The sequence below is a fragment of the Paramisgurnus dabryanus genome, chromosome 7, assembly GCF_030506205.2.
Source record: "Paramisgurnus dabryanus chromosome 7, PD_genome_1.1, whole genome shotgun sequence".
NCBI lineage: Eukaryota > Metazoa > Chordata > Actinopteri > Cypriniformes > Cobitidae > Paramisgurnus > Paramisgurnus dabryanus.
Genome location: NC_133343.1, coordinates 42,389,853 through 42,417,249, shown reverse-complemented (window position 1 = coordinate 42,417,249; position 27,397 = coordinate 42,389,853). Strand labels below are relative to the sequence as shown.

General features: G+C 39.5%; 2 long non-coding RNA genes across 4 annotated transcripts; one reads left to right on the top strand and one right to left on the bottom strand.

The window, feature by feature from the left end:
- Positions 1-2,337: 2,337 nt before the first annotated feature.
- LOC135760323 (uncharacterized) lies at positions 2,338-6,328 on the top strand. 2 transcript variants are annotated; one of them, XR_012337074.1, is made up of 3 exons: positions 2,338-2,393; positions 5,234-5,355; positions 5,497-6,328. It is a non-coding gene; the product is annotated as an uncharacterized lncRNA (long non-coding RNA). The 2 variants fall into 2 exon arrangements; XR_010537389.2 differs by lacking the exon at positions 2,338-2,393 and adding an exon at positions 4,669-4,694.
- Positions 6,329-7,037: 709 nt separating this feature from the next.
- Positions 7,038-25,767, bottom strand: LOC135748490 (uncharacterized). Of its 2 annotated transcripts, none has more exons than XR_012337072.1 (4): positions 25,683-25,767; positions 11,071-11,299; positions 8,681-8,827; positions 7,038-8,503 (listed from the first exon to the last, which is right to left on the bottom strand). It is a non-coding gene; the product is annotated as an uncharacterized lncRNA (long non-coding RNA). The 2 variants fall into 2 exon arrangements; XR_012337073.1 differs by lacking the exon at positions 25,683-25,767 and adding an exon at positions 12,692-13,151.
- Positions 25,768-27,397: the final 1,630 nt, after the last annotated feature.

Genomic DNA, 27,397 nt, shown 5'->3' with positions numbered 1-27,397 from the left:
AGAGTGCATGATTTGACAAATGTGTTTAGGCCACTATGAATTTGGTTCAAAGATTGGGGGTTGGTGTTTTAGCAATTCAAAAAAACTGTAACATGGATTAATATTTGTGAATGGACTAATTACTTGTAATGATGGCACAGAAACACTGGGATCCATTTTGCGGTGTTTATTAAAACAAACCAATCTGGCAAACAAATCCAAGACCCCTGCAAGTAAGCCTACGATGGCCCTTTATGGGCCCACTTAGGGGTAGTCTAAGGGCCCCGCACAGGTTTGCTCATTGGCAAAACGTTGGCCCTTTAGCGCTGGCCCTGCGCGGGCAGCCCTCACTTAGCCCCCAGGAAGCCCTCATACAGAAAAATCCCCAGAGTTAAATGAACACTGCTGGATGTATATATTGTCCCATCTTACAGAGTGTTAAAAAGTAACAATGAAGCAGAATTAAAAGCTCTGTTATCCTCTTTCTCAACATATCTGTCTGAAACCTAAAATTGCATTTCACATCTTACTTGTAGAGTCATTTTCTTAACTTATGTTAAGATGTTGGCTGTTTCATTTAAAGTCACCATTATTGTGATCAGTGGTTGTTTTAATTGGACTTTGACTCTTGACCGTTGGCTTCATAATGTTTTCTGGCTGCTATATCTAAGTGTGTTTAAAACACATGTTATAGCAAAGAAAAGGCAATAGTAATTGAATATTGATGGTTGATACATAAACAACATCAAACATAATCATTTAATAAACAGATTTATTAGTATAGTTTTCCCCCCTTATCAGAAGCATCATTTTCTGTTAATAATGAAATACTACAGTGTAAGGTCCAGAACTCTCATAGCAGTTTATTATTCTGAAGGATTTTGATAGTTTGCACGTAAACATTAACCACTGATCGATGTAGATGCACAGACATCAAGAATCAGAGTATGAATCTCAACAATGGTGACAAAGAAAATGGTAAATAAAGGTCATTATTTATTCATGCCGCAGTGCATTCTGGGAGTTCTGGATGAGATTTGTAATTTGTTGATACCCAGCATGCATTGCAGCATGAAGCTTTTCATTTTATTGTCACCATCATTGTGATTCATACTCTGATTCTTGATATTTGTGTGTCTACATTGTAGAGCAGATAATTTTGAGTGTCAGTGTTTCAAAATTCTTCAGAAAGACAAACTGCTAAGAGAGAGCTGGGTTTCATACTGTAGTATCACATTGTCAGAGAAAGATCCTTCTGATAAGTGTGCAAACAATAAATTAATACATACGTTTTTATATGATGATGTTTAGACTTTATTTACTGAACTGACCACCACCAAAGTATCGCACTCTGCTATAACAAACATGTCTTAAACACACAAAGTTATAGCAATCAAACAATTGAACAATGTAAGAGTCACAAGTCAAGTTTAACTAAATCAAACACTGATCACAATAGTGGTGACTTTAAATGAAACAAAATCTCAACCTAAAGTAAGAAAATACCTCTACCAATAAGATGTAAAAATGCAATTTAAGGTTTCAGACAGAGATGGTGAGAGAGAGGATAACAGCGCTTTTAATTCTGCTTCATTGTTACTTTTTAACACTCTGTAAGATTGGGACAATATATACATCCAGCAGTGTTCATTAAACTCTGGGGATTTCTCTATGTGAGGGCTTCCTGGGGGCTAAGTGAGGGCTGCCCATGCAGGGCCAGCGCTAAGGGGCCAACGTTTTGCCAGTGAGCAAACCTGTGCGGGGCCCTTAGACTATGCCCATACAGGCCCATCGTAAGCTTACTTGCAGGGACGTTAGGCAGAAGAGTAAACAGGCAGGCAGGTCAAACACTATAAGCAGTCCAATCAAGGCAAACTAAGTACAGGGGAAATCCAAAGGTAGCAAAACAGATAAACAGGCAGATGGTCAATAACAGGCAGTCAGAATAACACTCAGATATAACGCTCGGTATGCAGGGGTTTGCTGGCAATACTTCGCGCTAGCCCTAGGCTAGCTTGAGTCTTAAAGGATTAGTCCATTTTCATAAAACATTTTTCCACATAATGTACTTACCCCCATGTCATCCAAGATTTGTATGCCTTTCTTTCTTCACACTGTAAACCCGAATGCTCAAGTAATTAATGGTATTTAGTACTGTTAACTTAAATCATTACAATTAGTTCAAATTAATTAACCTTGTTGAGTATTTAGAACTTTCAGTTATTTATGAGTTTGTAAAAATGAAACTTTTTAAGTTAGATGAATACATGTTGTTTTTTAATTTTCACTAACTGTCTCTTTAATGTACTCCAACTTAAAATCCCTCAGTTTAGAGATTTTACGTCTGACGTCATCCGCTGCTCGCGTTGAGTTCTTCTCCTCAAGATGACGGATCGGTCGCTTCATGGGGTGCTGTAAGTCTCACCTTTAAACTCAATGTATCAATTCTAAAGGCCATTATGTTTACTTTTCATGTACGTAATTGTGTTTAACAGTTAGATGTGATGTAAATATGATATTTTTAGATGCGTTGTCACATTGTTGCTGTCTTTTGTGAGTAATGCCATATTTGTCTAGGGAATTTAGTGACTGCAGTACTGGAAGATTCCAGTAGGGGGCAGTAGGACAGGTGACTAGGGTCAAGCACGCGTTCCTGTAGTGTGTGTCATAGAACAAAACACTGATCGAGGGAAACTCAGCGTGTTTGTTTGTCTCTAATACATAGATATCATATAGAAGACTAGATGCCCTATTGGCCGCTGGGGACTGAGAAATACGGCGGCCATCTTAAACCGGTCGTTCTCCTAGTTTCGTTGCATGGCAGCAGATAAGATGTCAGACCACTGTGGAGCATTTTCCTGTTCTAATCGGCGGACGATCGCAAATAGAGCCCGGAGGATTATTTTCACAAGTACTTTTTAACATCGCGGTACTATTGGTTGTATTTTGTGAATAGAATATTAACAGAAAATTGAGAAAGAGCCAGCTTATTGATTTTACTGTACTGAAATCGTAGCCAGCTAACGTTCGCTAGGCTATGTTTACTGCACCAGCCGCTGTTCACCCTGCAAGGAGAGTGGGGTAAAGTAAAGTAATAATTACAAGAGTTTCTCTGTTGTGAGTATTGTGTAAAGCGCTATATAAATGTGTATTATTATTATTATTATTATTATTATTATAAGGTGCTGTGAGCTGCGTGATCCGCCGAGCTTTAAAAAGCTGAGATGTCAACAGGAACAGAGGATGTTTTCCTTCGTAGGGAGGACATTGAGGAGACTCGGTTTGGAATCGACAACTATCAGTCTGACTCGTTGTCACTGGTTGTGTCTGTGTTTTTAAAGATAAGGCTCCACCATGTTGCCAAACTCACCTCTCTTGAACTACAGAAAGGGAGCACGGGAAAGAAGCTCTGGAAAACAGTCCTCTTTCAGGGGTGTGTGTGTGTATGTGTGCGTGCGTGCGCGCGCGTGTGTGGGGGGGTTTACAAATCATTTTAAATTGTTTCTTCACCATATTAAAAAGTCTTATTTAATTGCAACTATCTGTTTCTGCATCTTTGTCATATTTATAGTGTGTGAATTATAAAATATCTTATGTCCTACACCACATATTTTGATTTTGGACTCACTTTATATCTTATATCAGAATATTTTATTACTGTTTAGTGAATATTCATTCATTCCTACTATGAACATTAAGTGGCGCTGTCCACATTAGTGTTGGTAACACTAAGATTCTAAACCTAAATATTGACAAACTATATATTGTTGGAAAGCTCAAATAGTATAATTTTCATATTTCATTACCATTTGGGGAAAATTATGACACAGTGAGAGTCAGTTTCTAAAAATGTTACGGGCCCACAGGTAGGCCAAATTTGTTTTTGCATATAACACTAAAACCCTACTCTAAACCTAAAAAATCATGGCAAGCTATATATCACCGGAAAGCTCTCAGAATGTAGTTTTAATATTTCAAAATCTTTTTGCATGAATAATATTGCGGTGACAGTAATTTATTAGTTTGTGAGTATACAAGAGTACAAGAGTATGTGGCAAAATCTAGTGGCAGTTGTTGGTAAAACCATTAAAATTGTGACCCAAACATAATTTTTTTGTGATTTGGATCACAACTACTTGAGACATATTGCTTCATGTTAACATTATTTATTGTGTGAAACATTAACTTTTATGCAATTTTATTTATAAATTAATATGTTACTGCATAATTTGATATATTAAAATAAAGGTAAACGGCTATAAAAATATTTATATTTAATATTTTTACGTTCTAACTCATTTGTGAAAAACCCTAAATTGTCTTCTTTAAAACAAGACCAAGATTAGGTTTCTAGCCCAAATAATCCCAGAGAAATATTAATTTAAAGATGTACATCACATTGTCACCCCCACTCAAACGGGATTTGCGGCACATAAGGGGTTAAAATACGCCGAACCATGTGTCCTATATCATAGCTCCATGAATGACCTTTGCAGCAAAAAAACCCGCGTGAAAATCTGTTCGGTATTCACTGAGATATGATTAATTAAATGCGCTGATAGCTCAATCCACCAGTCATACAGATTACACTGAGTGGAGCGGGTGACCGATCTAAGATGGCGGCCCCATATCTCACCGCGCCAGTAGGCAGTAGCGGTCGATAGGGCGTCTACCTATATGATGTCTATGCTCTAATACCTGTTCCCTTATTGCAGGTAAAACCCCTAGAAAACCTATTATTTATTGCTTTAATGCTTCAGTGACTGTTGTGGGAATTATTATGAGTTTGTTTTATGCACTTTATTAGTTAAAAAGTAGCTAAACTGTGTTTAATGAAAAGTAGGTCACGCACGTGAATCACCCCCCCCCCCAATGTGACGATAACTTGAGAGTAATGGTTGTGGTCTAAATGATTATTTCTAATGATGTGTATATTAATGTTATGGCAATGCAAGTTTTATATGTATTGATCAGGATTTTTTGTTTGTGTTTATACTATTAGTCGATGTGTTAAGTGACTGGTCTAAAAGTAATAAACAGTGGTTAATGTGAATCGTTGTGCACATGGCTGTTTAAGTGATCAACTGAATAATGAGACACATATGTATACTATTAATATGCATTATATTGCATTTGTCAATGTATGTGTTTTAATGAGAGAGAATTGTTGCGTTTGCTACCTGTTTATTTTTAGATCCTGCTTGCTATTACTGTTTGAATCATAATGTTTAACCATGTAAATGTTTCTTTTCAGATTTCAAATAAGATGATAGACTGGGAGTGCAGGGTGTAAAAAGATTCATCGTTCAAGACTCCACCTCCTCAGACACCACAGACTAGAACATAGACACTGCTCAAAAATAAGTCCACTTCCATGTATGTATCCTGATTGCATTCGGTGAACTCAAAAGTCACCTGTGTAGAAGCCATGTAACAGATAATTCCTAATAAGTGATGTACTAAATTCTGGCAGCATCATTTTCATGTTCTTAATCTTTTTTGTTCCTGATTTTTTAGCTTGAAGATTCTGAAGTGCACATTGAGAAAGAGCCACTGGAGCAATATACGGTTGTGCGTTACAGCTCTAATGGCCAAATGCATAGTGACCCAGTGAATGTCTCTGTTGTTCTTGAGGACGAATTGGTCACCACCCACAACCAACTTCCAGAGGCGTTTCTTGTCCTGTTTGGATTCCTGTATGCTTTTCACATACATATTCCTAAAGGACTTGCAAAAACATTGGTATTTGTGCAAAAAACTTTTGCTTGGCATGGAAGATGGGAAACTGTCTCCTAGCCTGCAAACCTTAAAGAACGAGTTGATGTGAAGCATAACTTGTACTACCTCAGCACACAAAAAAGACAAAAAGAGTTACTTAAATGTTATCTAACTGATGTTACTTTGATTTTTTTACTTGTATCTACAGTACTTAGTTCTTATTGACAAGTTAATGTATTAACAAACCGGTTCAGTTTAAGAAATTGTCATGTTTAATGCAACTGTGTGGTGTAAATATATGAAGTTGGCTGTTAAGCATTCCTTGCTCATTTCTCATTTTATAAAATGCTGTTAAACAGTTTGAGCCTGTTAAAAGGTATGTTGTGTTGCTAAGAGAATGTAATTTTTGACTGGAAAATATGAAATGCTGTTAAACAGTTTTGTTACCTGTTACCTTGAACCCATTAAAAGGGTAACTTTACTTACCCTTGGGTTGCTAAACAGACTTTAATTTTTGACTTTAGATTGTATCACATTTGTAAATTTAAGAGAGATGTTTAATGCAACTGTCTCATGCTAGTTTAAATGTATGAAATTTGCTGTGGAGCAATCCTTTTGTGAAATAAATTGCCAAAATTTTATTACACATGTCATGTGTTTTCTGTGAAATTGCTGAAGCATTTTGATAAAAATTTTAGAAGTTGATTTAACTTGATATAGAAAATAAACAATTTGCTTAGCAAGAACTCAAATAGAAAAGTATAGTAAATGACACATTTGATTTGCAAGCACTCAAAATACACAAGTTTAGAAAATGAAATATTTCAGGTGCAAGAACTCAAAATACACAAGTTTAGAAAATTAAATGTTTGAGTTGCAAGAACTCAAAATATAAGTGTGTAGTAATTAAAATGTTTGATATGCAAGAACTCAAACTATAACTGTGTAGTAATTAAAATGTTTGATATGCAAGAACTCAAAATATAACTGTGTAGTAATTAAAATGTTTGTGTTAACTTACTTAGTACTTTCAGTTAGGTCCAATTAACATAAATGAGAACCAGAAACTCAAAACTTATAAGTTCTGCATAATTAAAATCAGGATCATCAAAACTCAAAAGATTTGAGGCAACTGATTACCTCAAATGTTTTGAGTATTTCCAACTTATTCGGGTTTACAGTGCAGTCGAAAAGAAATTAGGTTTTTTGAGAAAAATATTCCAAGATTTTTATCCATATAGTGGACTTCATTGGACCCCAATGATTTGAAGTTTAAAATTGCAGTTTAAGTGCAGCTTCAAAGGGCTCTAAACGATCTTAACTGAGGCATTAAGGTCTTATCTAGCGAAACACCCACATTTTCAAAAATAAAATAAAAATAATGTGTACTTTATAACGGCAACTTTGCGTCTTGCCGTTGCCGAGCGATGCGCGTTCACGACCTTACGCATTACGTAATGACGTCCAAAGGTTACGCTTGACGTATGCGCGAACTACCGCTAACGTTAGTGTTTACAATTGTTGAGAAGTACCGTTCAGAAGTTGAGTAACAGAAAAGTACAACAACGATGTCGGAGGATTTTTTTGAAGTAAGAGATGATAATGACATGGAGTTTTTCGCCGTACCATACCTTTTTGAGCCAGAGTACACAGACGATGAACTCAGACAGATGGAGGAGAGACTGCAACGGCGAGTCGGCGACACGATTATCTCAAGCCATAGTCAGACGAAAATCAAACGAGACGTGGTGGTGTACCTGTACTAAGTGCCAACCACTGCCAACGGAGCAAGAATGCCAATGCTGTCATGAATGGACCATATCTATGCCACCGTTAGAACGAATCAGAGAGTCACCCGGTGCGACGTCTGTTTCAAGCTGCATCACGGAACACAGTGGTTTTTCTGCGTTACTGAACAACACTGTTTTGGAAGTGTTTTTCCGTTTGCCCAGAATAAACTGGAGACGCCGTCCGAGGCCACAAGGACCTGGCGGCACCCTAACAGCAGAGTAAGTATCCCGTTTTGTGTGATTACTACATGTTTGACTGTATTTACACATCAACTGGACACATTTCTTTTAATTTAGTCAATACAGGCTGGTGGCGTACAGGTTGGTTCTTGAGTGGATGCTGAACGAAGAGAGATTAGGAAGAGGAAACAGGAAGATTCTTCGATCTTGTGTTGTCAGTGCCATTAGGGATTCTTACCCATCTCCATCAGGACATTATGTGGGCTTCAGGGAAGCAGAAGATGCTTTTGATCTTTTGTAAGCACCTAACTGTAGTTTTATCATCATCATATTCTGTAATTTACTGTTGTATATACACCAACACTGTAAACTCTTTTTTTGTTGTCTTACATTTTTTTGTTGTCTTACATGTACATTTACATAGAAGAATAAAAAACATTGAGAGAACTACAGTCGTTGGGACTGAATATTTACACTAAAACAAAAATATTTTTACCCAAGGTATATTTCATTTTCCCTCAATAACAAAAAACCTGTAACAAAACACAAAAAACCAGTAACAATAACATTTTACATTGGACCCCTTCCAAATCTTGATAAGCGCTTTGCAATTACTTCCTGCTTGTCAGGCCTTGGTTTTAGCGCTATGTTCTGTGGCAATGCAGCTTGACTTAAATGAGAAGAACTGTCCTTGAAAACAATGCTGGGGTTCTGTCGCCGGAGTAGAACTTTCTCCAGCAGAGTCTCTCTGAAGTTTTGAGTGGTGGGTTTGTAAATCACTTTGGCAATCCATTCTTTGGTATGTTTTGGGTAGACAATGTTGAACCGAGGTACTCCTATAAAATAACAAATCAAACAAAGCATAATCCATTATACTACCTGTATTGATCATATCAGAACCACTGAACTTTCCATTTTGCTTCTAGTGTTTATGTACTCAAATCTATTGTCATGATCTAACATTTTGAGTCATTTTTTTAATAATTATGCACACTATGTTGTTTCCTGCTTACCAGTAATTGTTGCGGCTTGCTGACGACCTACATTTTCATTATGGTCAAGGACAGCTAGCTGTGCTCTTGCAACGATGGAAGTATAGTGAAAGTGGAGGCTCTTTGAGCAGTACTTCAGCAAGACAGAATGGAACACCTCAAGTTCTCCTATAAACACAAGGAAAACATGATAATCAGGTGTACCTACACTGTCAATATTATTTACATATACATACATACATATACACACTTACACACACACATATATATATATTTACACTAACACACACACACACACACACACATACATATACACACACATATATTTTTACAATAACACACTAGGGGTGACCCCGAATAGTCGAAGATTCGATGCATCGATAGGAGAAGCCTGATTCGACTACCAATCTCACAGTCGAATCGTCGCAGATGTGTTATGAAATGAGGATCCTTTAATTTTGGCCGTATATGGGTGCACTGTGCACAAATCTGATTTCACATATAACAGCTTTCTCTCAATATATTAATATACAGCATATTATTATAATTCTGCAAATAATATGTGAAGTATCAGCTTTCAATAAATATTTTTAAAATGCGTTAATAAATCCAGCAACCCCTGTGACCGCACGTCCATAAGAGGTTCCTATGTTAATAAACCATTGCCTCTTTGTTTCTATTTAAAAGAAAAAGCTGGCAATTCTGGTTATACTTTCGTTCTTTAAATAATTTCTTTATTTTATTTTATTTATAAATCACTCTGGGTTATCTGATGTATCTATTTGGCTTGTGTTTTGTTTTCGTGCACTTGAGGCATTTTGCACATTTGTTCTGCACTTTGTTACTTCTGACCTTATTTTATAAAAAAAAATGTATTTATTATAAACGTAAATTCTGATCTAATTTAAGTCTGTACATTTTGGATTGCTTTTCGTTGTATAGATTTTGCACTATTGCGTGCTGGCCATGATTGCGCATGCAATTTAGCCGAACGTGCTGCTCTTCGTCTCATATTTAGAAGTTCATCAAACTAAACATTAAAAAACGGATGTTTTCGACGGGTATACGTTTTTAAAATGTATTAAGAACAGACTGGTTATTTTGTCAAAAGTCGTTTCTTTAAATTTCGGTGATGAAACGGAAAATATCTGCACCGAACCTATATTTCTGCCTGACACGACTGTCTTTTTTTGTGATTTAATAATATGATCGGTGTTCACTTTCAAATGATAGAAAAGAGATTCCTGAAATAAATAATATCATCAGTTGTTTCTGTATCTAAAGTGAATGGAGATGATCAAAGTGAAAGCAAGCAGGTATTTCTCTGCTAAATAATAACGCGTAGTGTCTATAAAATCATTAATTTCAGTGTTTTTATGAATTGTATATAAAGCTTAGTTTTTATAATTTGCATTAACAATCACAAATTATTTGTCATTTCTCATTTGTCGTTTTTTTTGGTTATGACTGCTTTGACGCGCTTAATCTCCAAATTAAATAAAAACACTGAATTAGCCGAGGTTTCCAAGGCAGGATCACCTTTGTTATATTTTTAGGTTTAGTTATCAATTTTTTTGTGTGATGTTCTGTAGATCGTGGCTTTAAAATGTTATGATGAATAATTAAACAAATGTTGCCTTATACATTTTACCTTAAAAATATATAAATGCATCGTCAGTTTTGTCTTCGTTCATCACTTGAAAGACAGTTTTGGTCACTTTATCAGTAAGTTGTTTATGTGTGCTGCTTGTGAAAGAAAATAAAAGTTATCAATTTGTACCTGGTCTGACCCCCTCCCAACCCATGCACACAAATATAGATGATTCGACTATCGGTCGACTATGAAAAGATTCGACAATTCTGATTCGAATATGTAAATCCTTAGTCGAGGACAGCCCTATAACACACACACATACATACATACATATACACACACGCATACGCTGCCACGTCATCATTGTGTACAAACAGTAAAAGGGTCTATATACACATATATATAGACCTTTTTACTGTTTGTACACAATGATGATGTGGCTGCGTATGCATACGCATTTAGCCAACGGAAGTATGGCGAGAATCAGCAGTGAAGCAACACAGACAGAGAAAGTTATTTTAAAAAGTTGACTATCAACTTTTTCAACACAGCTACCAGATCCGTGTACTATAGTGGAGTGGATAGAAGACGTTAGCAGATGGACAAAGTTGCAAGATGCATATATACGTATATTAGTATATTATATTAGCAACCAAACGCAACAACCAGACATTTTGATGCTGGGAAACCGTTTTAATAAACTTTCTGAGTTGCTAACACATTAGAACCAATGTGGAATAACACCACCTCTGTTGCCTAAATGCGCGCAGGCTATTTGATCACGTGAGCTGTAAAAGGGTCTATATGACTGACTTACCAGTGTGTTTAAAAAGAGCCAACTTCCTCAAATCATTAAGAAGCCTTTAATCCAGGACAAGGCCTTCTAGTGTGCGGTAGGCATGTGACTCTTTCTGAAGCCATTTCTTTTTCCGTTGCTGTTCAGGACTGAGATCGTTGTGGTCACATTTTTTCGTATTTCCTTCTTCAATCCAACTGTGCACACCTACTATGTGGTAAAGAATGGAGTTCCACTTCACAAGCAACTCCTGTATTAATACATAAATACAGAAACAATGAAAATTATAATAATAATTGAACAAGTATTGGTAAATAGTTGTGGTTCATCAACCCCACTATTTTAAACATTTTCAAGAACAATTAGTGTATATAAAAAATAATGTTATGTTTTTTCCCTACAATCTTATTTTAAATGTGAAGTTCTTTAGCATATATTAAACAATCAAATTTCACAATCAAACATTTTCAATTTGACCCCAAACATTAAAAGTGTTGCTAAAATTTAAACAGGAGGGTTAACAAAAAAAAAAAAACATGCTAATTGTATCTAGTTGTAGGAGCCATCTGGTCTTATGTTTTATTGTTTGTTTTTAATTGGGACAATAGGTGTCGCTCTAACCTAACCGGGTTCACGAAATATAGGTAGGAACGCTCATGTGGTTACCAGGTGTTGCTTGACGTAGGGGGAGCACACATAGCTTTTTGACCGCTTTTGATGTTTTACCGAAAGTGTGTTACATTGGGTAACCTCGTCGCCTATTGTATGTTTGGACATTATTAACGGATGTATGTGTACCTTTATGGATTATTGCAACAATATGATGAGAATAAAGTATCAACCGTGAATAAACTCTGAACATCTCTTCGTATGAATGGACAACAAATGCGCGTCAACAAAGTGCCCAGTCTAGCAATCACCGCGGGGCTGTAAGTAAAGATTTAGCCCCTACACAAGTCAAAAAGCTTATGCTTCAGGATATTGATATAACGGATTAGTTTAGGCTACTGCCGCATTCGTTTAAATTACGCTGAGGTCGTCGCAGTGGATTATAGCCGAAGTATTGAGCAATTGGATGGCGTGTTCATCGAGCTGAGCCGTGGACAGCGGGAGGACGGCGTTTACACCGGAGTCAACGGATTCAAAGGCCATCTACTAGCAGCACAGTTGAAATCAACACTGCACTTCAAGAGCTGACAGAAATTCATGGCGCCCGACGCGAGGTATGTAGCACTACAATATTGAATGGCCATTCAGGTTTATTTGTTTGGTTTGTGTGCACATGTCACAGGTCGGAGAAGCGGACCGCCCCTGTCGCGGATCACGCTCCTCCTAGTTCCATCTCGAGGAGGTCCCAAAGCACCCCAATGACCAGACAAACCAGAGATGAGTAAAATATAAAAGTAAAAACTTTATTTAAATTATTTAAAACTGAAGGGGGAATTGGGGAAAGGGAATCTAAAAAGTCTTGGGGTTTCGACGTGACTCCTGCTGGACGCCGCTACAGAGCGTATCTGGGTGGGTTGGGCACACACCGTCGCGGCGGCCCCTGATGGCATCCACAAGGGTCCAAGACCCTCATAAGGTGAGTACGGATGACAAGGACACAGCACAACACTCCAAGAAAGCTTTGTGTACTCACGTCAGATTCAATCACTCAATCGTTGCACAGCACACACTCCAGTGAATAAATTAGGGTCCGTACTCCTCTCCAGGTGGACCTGGCCCTGGGTAGCGGGGTTGACTGGTACGGGCCACGCAGCACAGCGTCTCAACCTGATGGCAAACTCTCACAGTCCAGAGTAAGTTAATACACACCCCTCGGCTCGCCCACCTACTGCACGCGTCTAGTGGGGCCGCTTGGAAATGGGTTACACTCTCCTTTAACATACAAGCATTCAACATTAGTGGTCGATTTCTATTACTCACAGTTGGCGGTCTCCAGTCGATCTCTCTCTCAAAATCTGTTAATAGACACTGCTACAGTTGTTTATTCATTCACATTCACATTTACACATACATATATTCATATAAACTTAAGATGAGCATGCATGTGAACTGGTCCCCAAAGAAGCTATCTAAAGCTTATAATAGGTGGCCATGACAAGCCAGGGGAGAAAAAAGGAAAAAAAGAAAAAAAAAGAAAGAAAACAAAATTAACAAAGATGTGTGGCCTACATATAATACATTTCATACATCACATTCATACAAAGAAAGGAAGGAGATCCCATTTAACAGATACAATTTTGTTTAACAGTTTACCTTAAGATTGAGAAATTTATACCGACAATACATGCAGAGTGAGAAATAGTATGTACATCAGGAAGATGTATACAAGTTTAGTAATTGTTTCTTGAGGTTTTGTTTAAAAGAAGAAATAGAGCTTGAGGTTTTCAGACTTTCATCCAGCTCATTCCAAATCCGCGGTCCCCTATACACTACACTCATACCAGTGCTTTTTAATCTCCGTTTTTTACCAGTAATGATATGCATGTTTCTAGTGAGGTAAGTGTGCCGGGGATAGTGGATTGGAACAAGTTCACATAGTCTGTTATTCAAACCAAAGACCACCTGATACATAGTACATGCATTGTGAAATATATTATATTCAGTTAGTCTTAAAAGATCATACCTAAAGAAAATAGAGCGAGTTGGCGCATTAAAATCAGACCATGATATGGCACAAATTTTTTTTTTGTAGAATTTCTAATTTTTTTAAGTGAGTAGAATAAGTGTTGCACCATATAATATTACAGTAATTTAAATGTGGTTCAAAGAGAGTTTTATAAAGAATAAGTAGTATTGCGTGGGGAAGCAGGTGTCTAAGCTTAAGGAACAGACCAACATATTTTGATAGCTTTTTGACAAGATATTCAATATGGTGATTGAAGTTTAGGTGATCATCTATAAAGACACCCAAGAATTTAGTCATCTTCACTCTTTTTATTTCCTCTCCCCTTATTTTGATCGTGAAATTTGAATCCTCGAAATTAAGTTGTTTTTTATTTGGACTGAATATTATGTAGTTGGTTTTACTAACGTTTATGGATAGTTTATTTACTTTGAACCAATTATCCACATTCTGAAGTTCTTTGTTGAGTAGTTGTTGAAGTTCATATTCATTTTTGTGTGATAGGAACAAGTTAGTGTCATCTGCAAAGATTACTTTGTGGAGAATCTTTGAGGAATTTTCCAGGTCATTAGTGTAAATAATAAAGAGTAAAGGACCTAATATGGATCCTTGTGGAACACCATATTTAATGTATTTATTTTCTGATGTCTGTTCGTGGATAGTTACATATTGTTGCCTCTGGTGTAAGTATATTTGCACCAGTTCAGTGGTTGGCCTCTAATTCCATAATGATGCAGTTTGTACAGTAGTATGGTAAAGTCGATGGTATCAAAGGCCTTTGAAAGATCTAAAAATACACCGATACCATATTCCCACTTTTCAATTGCATCATTGATCTTTTCAATAAGATCAAGGATCGCCATACAGGTGGTGTGTTTTTTTCTAAAGCCATACTGGGATGGGTTGAGTATGTTCAGTGTATTAAGATAATTAATAAGTCTATTATAAACCACTCTTTCCAATATTTTGGAAAGAGTTGGTAAGATGGATACGGGACGATAATTTGTTATGTCATTTTTATCACCAGATTTGAAAATTGGAATTATTTTTGCAATTTTTGTCATTTTGGGAACAGTTCCTGTAAGCAGTGAGAGATTAATACAGTGTGTAAGTGGTTCAATTATTTCTTTGGCAATACTTTTTAATATTTTACTGCTAATTTCATCTTCTCCAGCAGAATTTGAGCTCTTCAGAGCCATTATAATATTATGCAGTTCAGTCGCGTCTGTAGGCTTTAGGAAGAAGGAATTTGGATAGTTGCCTGACATATATTGTTTGTCAGAGACACTGTGTGGTTGAGTTATGTTTTTTGAAAGATTAGCCCCTATTGATAGATTGTATCAATTGTAATTGTTAAAATCATTTGCAAGATCAGTTTTATTAATTGTGTCTGGGAGCACAGTGTCTTTATGGCCCCTATTTAAAACATTATTAAGCACTTTCCATGATTTCTTGGAGTCTCCCTGGGAAGTTTTGATAAGTTCAGAATAGTGACTATATTTACTTTTCCTGATTATATATACCAGTTTGTTCTTATAAACATTGTATTTAGTTTTATTCTCTATATTTGGTTTTTTAACATATATTTGGTAGAGTTTATTCTTTTGTTTGATGGAGTTAAAGATTGCCCTTGTTAGCCAGGGTTTGTGTTCTACCCTACTGCGTGTAACAGTTTTTATAGGAATAGAGCAGCGAATAGAATCTGTTATTTCATTTACCAGGGAATCATATGCAGTGTCAGGATCGCAGCAACAATAAACAGTGTTCCATGCTTTAGCTTGCATACTTGCCTTAAGTTGATGCAATGTTTTATCATTTACTACTTTAATTTTTACCGGTTGACATAAAGGTAAACATTTGTAATCAAGATTAAAGTATAATATTATTGGGTAATGATCAGTTATATCAGAAAGTAAAGCTCCTGATTCAAGCTTAACATTTCGTATATTTGTGACAATATTGTCTATAACAGTTGTAGAAGTATTTGTGACTCTAGTAAATATATTTATAGTTGGAAAGAAAGAGGAGGAGTGTAGTATGTTAATGAAGTCATTTTTGACTGCATCGTCCTTGGAGACATCAATATTAAAGTCTCCAAGGAGGACGCAGTCTTTATTTAATTAATTTATGTATAGTAAAATTTCTTCAAGTTTGTTATTAAAAATGTTTAAATCAGAATCTGGGGGGCAATAAATTATGCCCACAATAATACTTTTACCTTTGTCACTTTTTATCTCAATAAAAAGAGAGTCTGTATGATTGTCACTAACAGCAAGATCGCAAACATCGGCATGCATATTCGAACGTACATAGAGGCATACCCCACCACCAGATCTGCCAAATCTGTCCTTATGATATAATTTATAGCCTTCAAGGTTTAGGGCATCTATGTACGATTGATCATTTAGCCACGTCTCACTACAACCAATTATATTAAAACAGCATTTAGTGTTTGAGGGTAGGGAGACAAGCTCATCGTGATGTTTATTCAAGCTTCTTATATTTAAGTGTATAAATATAAAATTATTTGCTATATTCAGACTTTTTACATGCTCAGGGTCATAATATTTACAAGTTATGTTGTTTTCAACATCAATACAGTGATGTATATCATCTCCATCATATGTCAAGTCTTTAAATCCCATAAAGATAAAACAAAAACATTTTCCCAGGATCACACGGAATGAGACAAGCACACACACACTCACACATACACATACTCAAACGCAGCCACACACAAAACAAGCATACAATACAAACAAAGGGAGAAGACCTCTTTACAAGAGGACACCTCTCGGCTCGCACACCTGCTGCACACATCTAGTGGGGCCGCTTAGAAATGGGTTACACTCTCCTTTAACATGTAAACATTCGAGGTTAGTTGATGATTTTCTGTTACTCACAGTTGGCGGGTTTCCAATCGGCCTCTCTCTCTCAACGCCTTGGACACAGAGCTCCCAATCCTCCGTGAGGACAACAACACACCAAAGGTGCCAATAAGTACGTTTCCGTTTCGAGAGGTTCTTACTTGACTTTTGAGCAGTGTTTCTTCTCTCTCCACAGCTCCCAGACATAGCAAAACTACGTATTTCAGCACCCGAACGACTCACAACCCAGCCGGGATTCGCAGCGTATATCTAATGCAAACTTCACCCACTTCCTGCAAACATCCACGCCGTCCTTTCGCCCAGACCAGCCCCGCACTCTTTCCGCCCGCTTCCTAGCGGTCGCCGGATCAGCGGGGCCTGCGGACTCTTCAGAGGCTCGTGTTTGCTGTGCCGCCCAAGGCGGAAGTTGACTCGCCCGAAATCGACCCTCCTCAATAACCTCTACCTTCTCTCTTTATCTTCCTCCATGGCGTGGCTCGCCCAATCATCGCTCGCCACATCACTTACGCAGCTGTGCCGTGTTGTGGTGATTGCGGGGGATCCCCGGGAAACCCGGAAGTGTCAGTGTCTGTACAAACCAATCCGGGTGGAACCTCTTTACTCTCCTTTTGGTTCCGCCCGCATAGTCACTCCGTGACATCCTCCCCCGCCAATCCGTTCTAGTCCCTAGAACGGGCTCTTCATAGGGACGGGTAAAATGGTGTGGGATTTATAAAACGGGGTGGGTCGGCCTTTGGGGAACCTTGGTCGCTCAACCCGAGGTGCCCTGCCGACTACGCCAAATCTGTCACAGGTCGGAGAAGGGGACCGCCCCTGTCGCGGATCACGCTCCTCCTAGTTCCACCTCGAGGAGGTCCCAAAGCACCCCAATGACCAGACAAACCAGAGATGAGTAAAATATAAAAGTAAAAACTTTATTTAAATTATTTAAAACTGAAGGGGGAATTGGGGAAAGGGAATCTAAAAAGTCTCAGGGTTTCGACGTGACTCCTGCTGGACGCCGCTACAGAGCGTATCTGGGTGGGTTGGGCACACACCGTCGCAGCGGCCCCTGATGGCATCCACAAGGGTCCAAGACCCTCCTAAGGTGAGTACGGACGACAAGGACACAGCACAACACTCCAAGAAAGCTTTGTGTACTCACGTCAGATTCAATCACTCACTCGTTGCACAGCACACACTCCAGTGAATAAATTAGGGTCCGTACTCCTCTCCAGGTGGACCTGGCCCTGGGTAGCGGGGTTGACTGGTACGGGCCACGCAGCACAGCGTCTCAACCTGCTGGCAAACTCTCACAGTCTAGAGTAAGTTAATACACACCCCTCGGCTCGCCCACCTACTGCACGCGTCTAGTGGGGCCGCTTGGAAATGGGTTACACTCTCCTTTAACATACAAGCATTCAACATTAGTGGTCGATTTCTATTACTCACAGTTGGCGGTCTCCAGTCGATCTCTCTCTCAATACACACACCTCTCGGCTCGCCCACCTGCTGCACACATCTAGTGGGGCCGCTTAGAAATGGGTTACACTCTCCTTTAACATGTAAACATTCGAGGTTAGTTGCTGATTTTCTGTTACTCACAGTTGGCGGTCTCCAGTCGATCTCTCTCTCAATACACACACCTCTCGGCTCGCCCACCTGCTGCACACATCTAGTGGGGCCGCTTAGAAATGGGTTACACTCTCCTTTAACATGTAAACATTCGAGGTTAGTTGCTGATTTTCTGTTACTCACAGTTGGCGGGATTCCAATCGGCCTCTCTCTCTCTCGCAGGGCGTCTCCAATGGAAACAACGCCTTGGACACAGAGCTCCCAATCCTCCGTGAGGACAACAACACACCAAAGGTGCCAATAAGTACGTTTCCGTTTCGAGAGGTTCTTACTTGACTTTTGAGCAGTGTTTCTTCTCTCTCCACAGCTCCAAGACGTAGCAGAACTACGTATTTCAGCACCCGAACGACTCACAACCCAGCCGGGATCCGCAGCGTATATCCAACGCAAACTTCACCCACTTCCTGCAAACATCCACCCCGTCCTTTCACCCGGACCAGCCCCGCACTCTTTCCGCCCGCTTCCTAGCGGTCGCCGGATCAGCGGGGCCTGCGGACTCATCAGAGGCTCGTGTTTGCTGTGGCGGAAGTTGACTCGCCCGAAATCGACCCTCCTCAATAACCTCTACCTTCTCTTTTTATCTTCCTCCATGGCGTGGCTCGCCCAATCATCGCTCGCCACGTCACTTACGCAGCTGTGCCGTGTTGTGGTGATTGCGGGGGATCCCCGGGAAACCCGGAAGTGTCGGTGTCTGTACAAACCGATCCGGGCGGAACCTCTTTACTCTCCTTTTGGTTCCGCCCCGCATAGTCACTCCGTGACACACACATTTCGGGGCAAAAAATCCAATGCATTGGTGATAGTCGGGTTGGGGCGTACTATTAAACCTCACGTGGCTAACGTTACTGTGTTGCGAACTTTTGCGGACATTTAAACGAGTTTTGGAGATGCTTGACGTTCCAGACAAGCCCTCCGGGCCGCCACCAACTGGTCTCAAAAGTGTTGTAAATGGCGATGATGCGCAAAGGGATAAAGACAAACGTGTTGTTAAATTAACTGCTAAAGCCTTTGCTGAAAAACTTGAACGATTGCAAAAGGACAGAAAGGCTATATTAAATAAAGCAAGTAATTTGAAAATAGAAATGAGGGAGCTCATACAAAAGGGAGAGAAATCACAAGTTCAGTGTGCTTTTAATAATCTCCTTAAGTTATGTGATGAAGTTAAAGGTGTCCACACTTCTGTAATGAGAATGTTACCAGAAGTTGAACAAGAGAAACATGATGTGTGGTTTAAAGTAAAAATGTTGAATAATGATGAATTGCAATTATGGCTTCCAAGTGTTGAACAAAGTGTCATTGATGGTTGTGAACAAAATGTAATCAATGTTACTAATGTCAATATTATTGATGATGGTATTAATCCAGAGGATAGCATTTCAAATGTAGCCAGTCAACATTCAAGCAGAAAGAGTGCATATAGCAGCAGATCAAGCACCACTTCCTCTGCAAGAATTCAAGCAGAGGCAGACAAGGCAGCTCTGCTTGCCCGTATGGCAGCGTTAAAAGAAAAGCATTCATTGTAGGAACAAGAACAGCAAATAAGGAGACAAAAGGAACGACAGGAATTGGAAACTATGCTTGCGGAGTCTGCAGCTAAGCTGGCGGTGCTCCATGCCTTTGACAGCCATTCGAAGGTATCCAATGCAATGAATTCTTATTTGGAGAGAGAATCTAGAAACAGATCGAAGCCATCAGCAAATGCCATCAATGTAATACCTCAGAGCGGTACCAACTCCAGCAGCGGTTGGTACCGCCAGCTAACAACCCATTACCAATTACAAGGACACCACAGGGAGTTAACCAACATCTTGTAACTAGACCTAAAGAGTGGACAAAAGGACAAAGCCATCGTACACTGGAAAGGGAAGCATTAATGCCGACTCAGGAACTTGATACTCAACCAACAGACCTGAGGCAGTCGGAAGACCTTCTTACAGTTATGCAAAGGCAAAATGAAATTACATCAGCCCTCGTCCAACAAAAACGTTTATCATCATTGCCAGTCAGAGATATTCCCTTATTTGATGGAGATCCGCTGCAATATATATCCTTTATGAGAGCATTTGAACAAGGAGTGCAGGAGAAGGCAAGTAACAGTGACTGTCTATACTACCTTGAGCAGTTCACTAGGGGCCAGCCAAGGGAGCTGCTCCAAAGCTGCCTTCACATGACACCCTAGTATGGCTATGCTAAAGCAAAACAGCTGCTACAAGAACATTTTGGCTGTAAGTACAAAATAGCTGCTGCACACATGGAAAGGGCTTTGTCCTGGCCTATTATAAAGACTGAGGATGTCAGTGCTCTGCAGGCTTATTCTCTTTTTCTGTGCGGCTGTTGTAATATGATGGAGGAACTACAGTACATGCAGGAACTAGATATGCCAAGCAACATCAGGGCAGTCATCGGGAAATTGCCATTTAAGCTCAGAGAGCAATGGAGAACTCTTGCATTTGACATATCAGACACAACCGAACGTAGATCTGGTGAAATTGATAGAAAGACATGTCAGAATCCTATCCGATCCCTTGTATGGCGACATTAGCGACTTAGCATCTGGAATTACTGGATCTAAGGTCATTAATAGACCAAAGTAACATCAAGGAAATAGATTTAGAGGAAACAGCTTTGCTACAACTACTGCACCCATTGAATCAACGGAAAGTGAAAAGGAATGGAGGAATGTGCCACAAGAACATGATTCACTAGTGATTCGAGGTTGTGTATATTGCACTCAAGGTCACTCTTTGGAGTATTGTCAACAGTTCAAACAGATGAGACACAAAGACAAGTTGAGTTTTCTCAAGGAAAAAGATCTTTGCTTTGGCTGCGTACGCTCTGGGCACAGGAGTCGGAACTGTGAACGGCGCATGATTTGTAGCACTTGTGGGCAAAGACACCCTACTTTACTTCACATCAATAGGAGAGAGACTGCCAATGTGTCTATTGAGACTTTAAATGAACCAGAGGCTCAAGCACCAATAGCATCTCCAAAAACATGTGGTCAGACAGGCACTGGAGGAGATCGTTGTTTGCTTCCCATCTTGCCAGTCCAAGTTAAGTCCATTAAAGGAGATAAAATAATTCAAACATATGCATTCCTTGATCCTGGAAGCTCGGCCACATTTTGTTCAGAGCAGCTTATGCGAAGGCTTAATCTTGCAGGGAGACGTACACATTTTCTCTTACAAACCATGGGGCAAGAAAGAGTGGAACCAGCTTACTCAGTCTCAGGTTTGGAGGTCTCCGGGATCGACAATCACCTCTTTTATAGGCTTCCAGAAACCCTTACACAAGGTAAAATGCCTGTAAATCCAGACAATATATTGACTGAGGGAGATTTGGCGAAGTGGCCATACCTAGCAAAGATTAAAATCCCTAGCATAAAGGCTAATGTGTACCTGCTGATCGGAAGCAATGCACCTAAAATGCTGGAGCCCTGGGAGGTTGTTAACAGCAGTGAAGATGGGCCATATGCCATGAGGACAGCATTAGGCTGGGTTATTAATGGCCCATTGCAAGGAAACAACAGTTCCAGTGCAGAGTGTATGACAGCCATGGTTAATAGGATTTCCGTGTGTAATTTGGAAGAAATGCTAAACAACCAGTATAACCATGACTTCAACAAGAGTGCTACAGATGAAAAGGGACTATCAATTCAATTTCAATTCAATTCAATTTTATTTATATAGCGCTTTTCACAAAAGTCAATTGTTTCAAAGCAGCTTTACATAAATAGAAGCAGTGAAAAGCACAGAAAAGCAACAGATAGCACAACAAAATACATGATAGCATGAGCAGTTAAATTTGCTGCGGCTATGACTCAATATTATAAGTGCACGTATTACTAAAGCAACGTATAGAAGAGGAAGCTAGGTAAAGCCCAAAAAGGCTGCCTCCTCGGGGTGAAAAACCCCCTAGGAGAAAAAAAAAACCCGGGCTTTTATCCGAGGAAAAATAAGTCCTAGGAGGGAAAAACCCTTGGGAGAACGGAGATTTAGCGGAGATTAAGCGGTTCTGCCGGTGATCGTTGGTCAGGCATCAGCTGGGCATAACGTTGAAGGACGGCCAGTAGATCAGAGGTGTGCCGACTTTCACATCTACTGGGTCTGTTTGTCTCGTTGTCCTCGGGTCGAGGACGAGACAGGGAGAGAAAAACAAAATCGTATTAGCGTAGCGGCCGTTCATATGTATTGAAGTGTCACACAGTGATGTGGTTTAACTCAGCTTAGTTCCAGACAGACTAACTATTGCGGCATAATTATATTATCCACAGTTGAGGATTAGCAAATTGGGGGCCCAATGCGAGGGTATATATGGTAAATAAGGGTCACCTTCCAATTTTTAAGAGAAAATGAAACCTGACGACCCGTTTGACTAAGGCCTAAATCCCCACTGTCGTCGTTAATGCAGGTTCAGTGGCAAACGGGTCTATATTGTATACCATTAACAGGACCAGGAGAAAATGCCAAAAACATCGCAACCCGACCATACGTGCTAACCCGTTTGACTAAGGCCGGAAGCCCCACTGTCGTCGTTAATGCAGGTTCAGTGGCAAACGGGTCTGTATGGCATACTATTCACAAGACACACGAAAGCGCGATAAACGCAACCAGACCATACATACCAACCCGTTTGACTAAGGCTGGAGGCCCCACTGTCGTCGTTAATGCAGGTTCAGTGGCAAACGGGTCTGTATGGCATACTATTCATAAGACTTATGATAGCGCCAAAATCGCAACCCAACCATACGTGCCAACCCGTTTGACTAAGGCTGGAGGCCCCACTGTCATCGTTAATGCAGGTTCAGTGGCAAACGGGTCTGTATGGCATACTATTCACAAGACACACAAAAGCGCGAAAAACGCAACCCAACCATACATACCAACCCGTTTGACTAAGGCTGGAGGCCCCACCGTCGTCGTTAATGCAGGTTCAGTGGCAAACGGGTCTGTATGGCATACTATTCACAAGACACACGAAAGCACCAAAATCGCAACCCAACCATACGTGCCAAACCGTTTGACTAAGGCCGGAAGCCCCACTGTCGTCGTTAATGCAGGTTCAGTGGCAAACGGTGGCAAACTATTTAATGCAATTCATTTTAAGTGTTCATGCAGAAAAGGTTTTTATTTATTTATTTGGTTGGTCTGTGTTATGACCGTGAGTGCTTTGTTCCGTGAAAATAACTATTGCGAGTTAAGAACCTTTACTAGACAAATTATGCGAATGCTTTGTTGAAGAGAAAAGTTTTAAGTCTAGATTTAAAATGATCGACTGTGTCTGATTCTCGGACATCGGTTGGTAAATCATTCCAGAGCTTAGGGGCTAAGTAGGAAAAGGATCTTCCACTTTTAGACACTTTTGATAGTCTAGGGATAATCAATAGGCCAGAATTTTGCGACCGTAGTGTGCGTGATGGATTGTATTCTGATAGTAATTCTCTAAGATATGAGGGTGCTAAGCCATTTAAAGCTTTGTAGGTGATTAGTGATATTTTAAATTGGATGCGATATTTAACTGGTAGCCAGTGTAAAGATGCCAGAATTGGGCTGATGTGGTCATAGTTCTTAGATCGAGTAAGTACCCTTGCAGAAGCGTTTTGAACTAGCTGAAGCTTGTTGACCTGATTTGAATGGCATCCCCCGAGTAGCGAATTACAATAGTCTAATCTAGAGGTCATAAAAGCATGAATAAGCTTCTCTGCATCAGATGTAGACAGTATATGGCGTATTTTTGAGATATTTCTAAGATGGAAGAATGCTGTGCGGCAGACGTTGGCGATATGACTATCAAAGGATAAGTTGCTGTCGAACATCACACCTAAGTTCCTAACCGTGGAAGATGGCACCACAGTACAGCCATCTATGTGCAATTTGTAATCTGACATATTATGTTTGTAGCGATTTGGTTCAATAATAAGTACCTCTGTCTTGTTGGAGTTGAGCTTAAGAAAGTTATGTGCCATCCAGTCACTAACATCGCTAATGCAGTCTTTCAGCTTAGAAAACGTGTGTGTTTCGCTGGGATGCGAGGAGATGTAAAGCTGGGTATCATCCGCATAGCAGTGAAAACTTATGTTATGTTTCCTGATAATGTCTCCTAGGGGTAACATGTATAACGAGAACAGGATAGGACCTAAAACTGATCCCTGCGGTACACCGTATTTAACCAGGGAGTGATATGACTCTTCCTCATTTACATAAACAAAGTGATAGCGATTGGTTAGATATGACCTAAACCAGGCTAGCGCCTGACCACTGATACCAACATAGTTTTCTAGTCTATTGAGTAAGATTCTGTGATCTATTGTGTCAAAGGCTGCACTAAGGTCTAGTAATATAAGAATTGAGATTTCACCACGATCGGATGTTAATAGGAGGTCATTTGTAACTCTAAGCAACGCTGTCTCTGTGCTATGGTGGGGCCTGAATCCTGATTGGAACTTTTCATATGTACTATTATTCGTCAAGAATGTGCGTAACTGGCTTGCCACTACCTTTTCTAATATTTTCGAAAGAAAAGGGAGATTTGAGATTGGTCTAAAGTTATTAAGTTCTCCTTGGTCAAGCTGTGGTTTTTTAATCAGCGGTTTAATAACTGCTAGTTTGAAAGCTGTTGGAACGTATCCTATTTCTAGCGATGAGTTAAAGATATTTAGAACCGGGGTTGACACTACAGGAAATACTTCTTTAAGTAGTTTTGTGGGAACGGGGTCTAATATACAGGACGATGATTTGGATGATGTGACTAGTTTAGAGAGCTCATCTATTGTAGTAGGTTTAAATGAATCAAGATGTTCGTATGGTAGTCTAGTGTTAAGTGAACTAATGGGTAGAGTGGTGGCTGCCTGGGTAGCTACGATGTTTTCCCTAATAGCCGAAATTTTGTTAGAAAAGAAGTTCATGAAGTCGTTACTATTGTGTTGAAGTTTACTATTGATTTCTGTTTGTTCTTTGTTTCTAGTCAGTTTCGCAACTGTGCTAAAGAGGAAACGAGGGTTATTATGATTCTCATTTATAAGCTTGCTAAGATATGTAGATCTGGCAGTTTTAATAGCCTGTCTGTAGTGTTTAACACTCTGTTTCCATGCTGCGCGCCATACTTCTAACTTTGTGCTTCTATAATGTCTTTCCATTTTTCTAGCTGCCTTTTTAAGGGCTGCGGTGTGATGGTCATACCATGGAGCTGGCGGTTTTTCTTTGAATCTCTTTTTTGGGAGCAACGGCATCCAATGTGTTAGAACAGACATTGTTTATGACTGTGGTGCCCTTGAGCAAAGCCCAGTTGCTCTCTGGGTGCTGTAGTGATAGTTGTCCACTGTTCTGAGTGTGTTTGTGTGTTCACTACTCACTGGGTTAAATGCAGAGGTCACATTTCAAGTATGCATTACCATACATTGACAATTCAATTCTGCACTTCACTTGAAAATACTAAAGAGTTACTATGCTTACTTTTAATTTATAACATATGACATAAAAATGTGTGTCATGTAAACTGACCTGCACCAATTCAAAGTGCACAATCTTGTCTGTTTTGTCATCCATTATAGAGTAAGTGTTGTATTTGGCCGAAAAACCAGGGCTGAAAGAAACACAAGTACAAAACATTCCATAAGTGTTACTGGAAATTGTCCCAAAATATAATAAAATTAAGTGTTAATTTACTTGCCTGTCTGACCTCCCATCCCCTGACAAATGAATTGGATTACAGAGTTCATTTTGCACATGCAAGTCATTAATTATGGCTTTCTGTTGTTCTTCGTATTCTTCATTAATAACTGGGATAAGGTAAGAAGACTGAATTTCATAGAAAGTAGATTTCTTTGGTAATTGAAGGTTGAGTATAGAGGCCCAATCGTTGATGTCAGTATATGTTGCTCCAGTGACTAGTGTGCTTGCAGAAACAAGAAGGTTATTAACAGGCATTCCTCTGACATCAGTGCAAGAACTCCACTGTCCCTTGTGTTTATTTTCACATTCCCAGTGAACACGGAGTAGACTTCCTACTGTTGCTTTTCTGATTTTTGTTATTAGTGAGCCACATTCTTGACATCTTTTGAAAAGCTCCATGACATTAGGCTCGTTGACAATCCATTTTGTTGCTTTCCAATTAATTTCATATTCATCATCATCATCTGAGTTTGGGGATGAAGTTGATGTTGAACTCAGGGGCTGAAAGCTAATATCTTCTTCGTCCGATGGTGGATCAATCGACTGCATGCTAACACTTTAGCTCCAAACTGTCTTCACATTGTTCTGTGGTTGAAAATACATGGTAGGCTGTGAAATTAAATGGAGTAATTTCAGCAACTGAATATAAAATAGTTGTGTTAAAACACCTAGGGTGTAAGAGCTCAGCTGTCCAAACTGAAAACAACTTGCATTGACATATCTTAAATGGCCTTTGTTTTGCCTCAAAATGCACACAAGTAATGTTTTATGTAAGGCATTTTTGTTTAAACTAGTTATGATTCATAAATATAGCTGCAAGCAGCGATGGCGGGCCCTCGCACGTTTGTTTACCGCTACACGGTGCCTCCGAGAAAACGATGCACGGTGGGCATGTGCATCAAGTGGGTATATATCAGTGTACTATTTCATGTTGCTACTGACCCATTTAGGTACAGTAGGTAAAAGAAACCCCATATTTTCGACAAACGGGGGCGCTAGTCAGTCACTAAATAGACATGCCTTTATCTGACGTTTTTGTCAACACTTAACAGCCGACAAATCAGATGTGTGTGCCAAATTTAAACTTAATCTACGCTGCAAAGAGCCTGAAATATGCCTGAAATAAAAGTAAGTTTGACGCGTTGCCATGGGAACAGCGTTCGATGTGTCAAAAATTCCTTTGCAATTTAACGTCTTCAATGTCTCAGCATCATGTTGACCACTTCTGGTGTCAATCGCATGAATCCCATACGAGGAGTATTCAAAAGTTCACAGCATGTAACTGTCAGCCTTAAATATGCTGGAAAATGAAAGCAAAGTTTGACTCGTTGCCATGGGAACAACGTTTGAGATATCAAAAATCCCTTCGCAATTTATCATCTACAATGTCTCAGCATCATGTTGACAACTTCTGGAGTCAATCGCATGAAAATCCTAGAAGGAGTATTTAAAAGAGCATCGCATGGAACTGTAAGGCTTAAATATGCCTTTAAAATGAAAGTAAAGTTTGACAGGTTGCCATGGGAACAGCGTTCGAGATATCA